This window comes from Olea europaea, chromosome 9, assembly GCF_002742605.1.
Source record: "Olea europaea var. sylvestris chromosome 9, O_europaea_v1, whole genome shotgun sequence".
Classification (NCBI taxonomy): Eukaryota; Viridiplantae; Streptophyta; class Magnoliopsida; order Lamiales; family Oleaceae; genus Olea; species Olea europaea.
Genome location: NC_036245.1, coordinates 322,417 through 330,277, shown reverse-complemented (window position 1 = coordinate 330,277; position 7,861 = coordinate 322,417). Strand labels below are relative to the sequence as shown.

General features: G+C 35.3%; 1 pseudogene; it reads right to left on the bottom strand.

Annotated features, from left to right (window-relative positions):
• Window positions 1–3,533: 3,533 nt before the first annotated feature.
• Window positions 3,534–7,861, bottom strand: part of LOC111400087 — a 61,255-nt pseudogene continuing 56,927 nt past the window's right edge.

Sequence of the window (7,861 nt, the reverse complement as noted above, 5' to 3'; positions counted from 1 at the left end):
CCACCGTCAGCCTCCACAATCACGGCACCGCCGTTGAAGTTGAAGCCACCACAATCAGTTCTCATTCTTCAACGAATTTGGCATTAGAAAAAGTTCAAGAATCATCCAATTGTTCAGCTTCCACTGGCGATGATGAACCATTTTTTGACCTGCCGGATCTTTCCCCTGAAGCTTCTTCATGGCAGCTAGATGGAGCCGATATAGGATTCCAGCTTGAAGATTCATTTTTATGGGAGTGCTATATTATATATAAATAGAAGTAAACTTTTTAAGGTATGCTCTATTTTTCAAATTTTGATTTGATCAGTATAACTCGGGCTACTTTATTTACAGCATATTAATACGAAAAACTAAATTAAAGTAAGTGAAATAGTCTAAAATATATTTACAGCGGGCACTTGAACTGGAGCAGCAGGAGCGATTGTGGCAGGTTGCAGGAGATGTTCCTCCAACTCAAGTCCTTCCAGCTCTTCAAGTTCTGCCTCTTATTCTTCTTCATCAAAATTAGCCGCTGCACCAATTGGTGCTGACAGTGCTTCTTGAATCTATTCCATATTTTCGATCTGCTCATTGTCTTGTCCACATCATCAACAGTTTCTGTTTTTCTAGCTCTGATTTTAATTTCTTCACCATTCGCAAATGCATCAGAGTCTCCATTTATAGTGGTGCACAAAAGAGTCGCTCCCAAAAAGATCAATTCCAGCATCGAATGGATCTCCGTCTCCATTGACGTTTGCAACCGTGGATCCGCCACTGCATATGATGTAACTCTTGCAGATGATAGTTGGGCTCAAGATGTATTTGATTCTGTGATTGGCAACACATCTAAGTCATGGGAAAGACTTGACGCTGGTTCCCTTATTTCCCATTCATCTGAGTTGGAATCTAATGTGAAAACCATTTACTATGGTGCACCTGCATTGGCCACTTATCGGGTCCTCACAAAATCTAGGCTACAGGGAGCATATTCAACCCCTATACTGCCGCTAGAAATTCTCTCAGACGCTGAATCTGGGAAAATGACAGAGAAGCTAAATAAGCTGAAGAAGGCTTCTCAAGTGCACTTGCATCCACGATTCACACTTTAATCTTCAAGATGGACTATTGCTGATCCCCATAGTCCATCTTGAGGGGGGTGTATTAGAATATACGTTCCAGCAGATTAAAAAATTTGTTAGTTTGTTGATTGGTTAGTTACTAGCTACTTTGTTAGTTAGTAGTTGGATGTTAGTTATTCTAGTTAGTTTCCTGCTCCAAAGTATGAAATTAGTTTCTATATATTCTAGTCTTCTCCATTTAGTTTTATTGCTCATCTGCATTGCTCTAAAATCTTTAGCTCTCACTGTTAGTTAAGAAGCTTGAGATGATAATGTCTGATTTCATCGCAGCTTTAGTACTTTTCTTCTCCATCGCTGGAGTTTCAGGTGTCTCCTATGATAATTACACTCTCTCCCATCCCCATCCCCTGCCTCTGTTCATGTTAATCAGATCGTAAGTTGAATCAGTCTCTCTGTCTCCCAATGTAGGCTGACTGGACAGCTTTTTTAATTGAATTCTTTGCTATCCAAAGTTAGAGTATATAACGTAAGACTTTTGAATTCCATCAATTCATTGCAATATATATACGGGTTTTTGCAGAGGCAGTATATTATTGCATTTGTAATGGTGGATTGAGCGATGAGATTTACCAGAAGAACATTGACTACGCATGTGGAGCTGGAGCATATTGTGCTCCTATTATGCAAAATGGCCCCTGTTTTCAGCCGAACACGATGAAGGATCACTGTGATTTTGCCGTAAATAGCTACTATCAAAGAAATGGACAGGTTCAAGGGAGTTGTAACTTCTCAAACACTGCCACTGTAGCTCAAGACCCACCTCGTAAGTCTCCCCCTACACCCAAAACCAGTATAATTATCTCTTGAACGATACTAACTTTTCTTTAATTTACAGCTGCTATTTCTAAATGTGTATATCCATCTAGCCCCAGGTATACTTCTTACCTAGATCTTTTAATTTATTCGGAGCTTAATCTTTCAAGTTTGTGCCAGAACATGTACATGACTGTTTTGTTATGAATGAAAAGAACTGAGAGACAATTTTTTATTTTCCCCATTACAATCTCCCCTATGTGATTATTAGCTAATATGTACAGAGCCGTCGAGAAACCGATCTTCCATTTCTCCCTCTCACTTATAATCACTCTTGCAACCGGCTTAGTGGTAACGGTAGTAGGCCTTCTAAAGCTGTTTCAAAGGCATTTATTTTGTAAGAGTTGCATATTTTGGTAAGAGGTTCAGAGGAACTATAGCTTCTCAAATACCACCACTTGTAAACTTCCCTAAACACCCAAAAGAAAATTTCTATCTCGAATAATGCTAACTTTTGTACCCATCTGCTCTGTTTTTGTGTTTATTTTGATCATTTACAGGTGTAATTTTAGAATGTTGGCATCCGTCTAGTTCTTTACCTCTTAAAGAAACTTAATCTTTCAATTTATTCAGAAATAATGCCTAGTTTAATTTGTTTCTACCACTTATTCCCTGTTGTGTTCTACTTGCAGATTTGTAGCAAAATTGAATAACAGTCTTTGTATATTTAGATGCGGTTTTACTGAATTTGTTTCACAATAGTAAACATCACTACTCTCATTTTAACTCTTAATCTAATACTAAAAATCCTTATTCTATTCAGCTTTTTTCATGTATATGCTGAAACCAGTACATGAATGTTTTGTAATTAGCAAGTCGTGTTATATTTATGAAAGAGCTGAGACAATTTTATATTTTTCTCTTTACCATCTTCCCTGTGTGATTTTTGTATATAATTCTTAATTTTTCAATTACTGTGTACAGAGCCATGGACTTGCCCAACCAACAACTTGTCATCCATACTTCTCTCTCTATTAAAATCATCCTTCCGATTGGCTTAATAGGCTTACTAATGGTCATAGGCTATAAGCTGTTTCGAAAGTGTTGGCCAAGAAGGACCCACTTGAATCATAATGGGCCGATGGGAGAAATCGAGATTGGCATTGTGGTTTCTCCGTCCACCATACTTGAAAGTGCGTGAGGTTTGAGAATTCAAAGAATTGACTTACTGATCAAATATGGTGAAGCTTTAGACATTTTTAATGAATGACATGTCGTGTTATACTCCATATAAACACTTGAATATTTCAGTGTACGTGAATTTCATGATGAAGAACATGCATATTTGGAAATTTTCAGCATTTTTAGTTTTGTACTTAGGAGAATGAAGCAAAAATTTTAAAGGTATGCTCATTCTTTCTATATGCCAAATTTCGATCCCCCTAGTAGTACTGTAGTAGGTGTTTTTCAGAAATCCCTTTCAATAATCTTTCCAACGGCACAAAGAAGAAGCAATTTGGCCGTGAAATGAAGAAAATATAAGGTTTTAAAGTTTTTGCTGTAATTTAAAGCTTTTCTGGAAAAAAATTGAAGGTATCGAACTGTAATCCCGTAAGAAATTTGTATTAGAAGAACACATCATTGAACTCAAAACGTGAAAGATTATAAACCACTGTACGTTGACTGTTGAAGCTCTGATAGTTGAAAATAACATAATGAAGGGGATTATATAATGATGCAGAAATAAAAATAAAATATTGAGGGAATGTTATTTAAGCCTCTTTGATTAAATAAAAAATTAAAGAAGTCGTTGAAAACGACATAATGAAGGGAGGGAATGTTTGCCAAATTCCAAGTTCCAACTTAAATGAGACTATCCTTTTCCTATCAACATAATTGAAAATTCGCTTTCTTAGCCCCAATTTGATCCCCATTATCCAATAATTCATTCTTTTTTCATATTCATTTTTAACCACAGATTTTACCAATAAATAATTTGTTCATAAATCCAAATTTTTCTTACTTTTTAATCACATATTCTTCAAAAAATTACTATTGTAAAATTCATTTTAATGTAAAAATGAATCTCAAACAAGGGCTAAAGATAACAACTTTAATCAGTTCAAAGTATTTATGTTTTACGTGCTATTTGATTTGTGGGGTCCACAAAAATATTTCAGTAGAAAGCACATGTAGGCGTTTAATTAGTTATTAGAGCTTTTTGAATTTTTGTTTTCTACTCGAATAGATGAAAAATTAATCATTAATTTACAAACTACAAAATTAATTATGCAAGTTGTTGAATTTCACAAAGGCTGTAAATTTATAAACTAAAAAAAATTAATTCTGCAAGAAGGGCCATACAAGCCCACATACGTGCCGGCCTATATTTGCGCTCATGCGGCCAGCAGCTGTCCTCGGATTTGGTCATCCCATTTTTTCGAGTCGAGCCATGAGTGCCGTTGAGCTGACGGGCTCTTTTGCCACCACTACGCATAGAGGTTTATGCATGTTTTATTAAAGCATTTCATATGAAATCTTACCACCGAGATTAGGTGTTCAAGCATGATTAATTAAAGGATGAAGTTATACATAGAGCGAGCATACTTGATTGAAGGCATTGAACGTAGTTAAAAATAAAAAGATGTTAAATCTTATCTGTCGTTAATGTAATACTATTTTAAATTAAACGTGGTGAAGTTATTCTTTTGCATTTTTATAGGAATGGCCAAAAGAAAATATAAACATATTATTTTGTGTAATGCCCTTTTATATTAATTTTTATATGTTTTAGAGTGCATGTGTAAAGATATGCAATGATGAATTGAACTAATTACTCTTCCACTACACCATACCATTTTACAAAATTTAAAGCCAAGCCCTAAGATGACTAATAAGAACTCATCCCCACATTTCGTACAAAATAAATACAAGTGAGGATTGCTAAAATGTGTGATATCTTGTTTCTTACGATTCTCCTCCATGATTTTTTGAAGTTCTTTCTCACTGGCTGCAATTAGATGCTTGACAGAGTCAAAGTTTGTAAGCCTTATGCTGTGAAGAAAATGGAGAAAGAATTATGAACCACGAAAAATCTAAACTCTAGTACTTTAAAAGATCCTTCCAAACAGGAAAAAAAGAAAGAAAGGAAAGAATACGAATAAAAGGAAAAAGGGGATATACAAACGGAGGATGCAAAAGTAAGAGACATAAACCTGTTTTTTGGTAGATTTTTTAATGGAGATACCCTTTACAGGATAACTTTTATACAATTTTCATGATGAATTATTGGTAAAATTTAAGAAATCCAAGGATACATGATAAATGTATTAGTCAACTGAGAAAATAAGAAAATGCTAGTAACGATCCAAATTTTAAGATTCGTTACTAAAAATTCATTCCATAATTTAAATAAACGTATCAACATCCCAACATGACATTTTTGTTCCACCAATGATAAATAAAACGTATAGGAAACACAACCGAATAAACATGTTCTTAACTCTAAATAACAATTTCCACGATGATGACGAAACTAAAACAAATGCTGAAATAAAATATATTGTCAAATTTCACCGAATCATTATTATTGAGTTCCATAATTTCTGGCATCACAACCCACCAACCAACGATCCGTTCTAACCTGTAAAGAGTAGGGGAAAATGATGAGTATATGGACATACTCAGTGGGACCAAAAAATACTGTTGCGATCCCAAAAAAAATATCAAAATACATGTGTCAAAGTATTATATTGTCATCATATCTTTAGAAATCGGTAAGATCTCAATAAACATCGTATCTTTGGTACCGAATGGCCATAACATACATATTATAGCATATCTTTAAACATTCATAAGCATAATAATTCAACAACATTGAAAAAAAAATTGACCTAGAACTCTTAGATATGCTAGAAAGTTCGACTGACGTGATACAGTATCAAATTCAAATTTTATGCGTTACCAAGTTTACGTTCTAGATTCACTTTAACCAATTTGACCTTACGTGCGGAATTAATCTAACTAGAGCAACAAGTCACTTGAATTAGTTGTCTAGGTGATTAATCATACAAGTCAATTAACTTATGTTGGAATGCCGCAATTCGTATATTATGCAAAGCAGTAAATAACAAACAATATGATGACGAAGAAATCCCAACGTGGGTAAAACTTCGGGATCAAGCCAGTTACCTCCACTATACAAATTCAGCAAGTACAAGTTATACCAAACTCCGTACCCAATCAGACCCGCTGTTCCAGTCTCACGATCTACTGCTGTAGATGCTTGCTAGACTTCCTGATCTACCTCCTACAGCCCAATCTGCTGTCTACTACAACCTCCTAGTCCTTAACTGATTGTATCACCAAGTGGAACATCAAGAACCGTCCGTTCTTGTGCTTGTAACTACGCCTCCATCCACCTCTCTCAATCCTCCAATGAGAGAGTCTCTTCCTCAATGGATTAAGAAAGTAAGGTGTTTCGGGTTATGTAGATTCAATGTTTTTTCCCAAACAATGGTTGCCGGATCACAAGATTGATGTGGATCTCTTCAAAGTTGTTATGAATATTTTTTGTAATGAAAGATAATATAGCAACCTCTTCAATTTCGTCCTAGGGTTTGAGTATTTATATTTGAAGGTGTCTAGGTGGTATGGGCCGAGTAAAACACTTCAAAAATGCGAAATAGGGTTTTTTTCGCGTAGGATTGTCGCTCGAGAGCGAGGCTTTGAGAATCGAGGAAGAGGTATTCTGTTTTTTTGCTCGAGCGAAATGCCAGCGAGAAGCGAGCGACAGTGAGTAGTTATCAATATTTTTATCATAACTTTCTCTTCTAATGTCCGATTGAGATGATTCAAGTTGAGTTGGAAAGATAACTCAAAGGACTACAATTCTTACAGAAATAGCCTTGTCCAAATTCCAACGTTTTCTATATGAAAAATACGTTTCCAGTTATAACTGAGAATCCTGAACATAATTTGTGCGGCTTTTTGATATCGTTTAGACTTCCAATCGCATTCCGATGATATTGTGTGATTTTCTTGGACATCTTAGACTCCTTCAATGACTCAAACACTAATTTACCTCATCTATACAAATTGCATCATAAGTCTTTGACTTTTACACCAATGTTCAATTAAGTCCCTGACTTTTACAATTATACAATTTAGCTCGTTTTGTTTACAGAATCTCCAATTACACTTTTAGACCTAACAAACTCCCCATTTGGCATTCTGTGACAAAACCATTCAAAATAAGTCAGGACTATACAAAATAAGTCAAGACTTAACAACCAAAACTATATTACCCAGTAAGTCTAATAACCGAGTCTTACATTCCTTCTTGTAGCTGTTTCCTGAAATCCACAAACTCACATACCCAGTGTAAAAGCACTTGATACAGGAAATATAACAATTGAAACACTTAATCACAATTCAACATGCTAGTTTGAGACGTGATATTGATGTCAATCAAAACACTAACCGAAACACCAACACCACTAAATATCAAAACTCAAACAGATGGATGTGATATGAAATGCAATGCAACGCTCCCCTTACTGCAAACTCTCATGTTTTTATGCAATAGGTAAATGTATCGATGTCTCTCATCAACGACCCCTAAACATAGCAATGCAATGCAATGCAAGTAATGTCAATAAATGAAATCATGTGCACATTGCAAATGGAGTAACTCTCCTATGTGCATGCCCAATCATTATTTTTTTCTCCCCCTCAGTTACATATTTCTCTCCCCCTTTTTGTCACAAATGCTGAAGGAAATCATATCAAGAACAAGCTGGGCAAATAACACATAATAACTCAAAAATGTAGTTGATAGCATGCAAAAGTAAAATTAACAAGTAGCAGACCTCCCACATACTCAGTTTAGACCAAAATGGAGTAAAAAGTACAAGTGACTCATGTGTGTAAAGTGTCACTATTCCAATGCAAGCAGGACTCCAAACCTTAATTTTGTGAGAAGGGACATG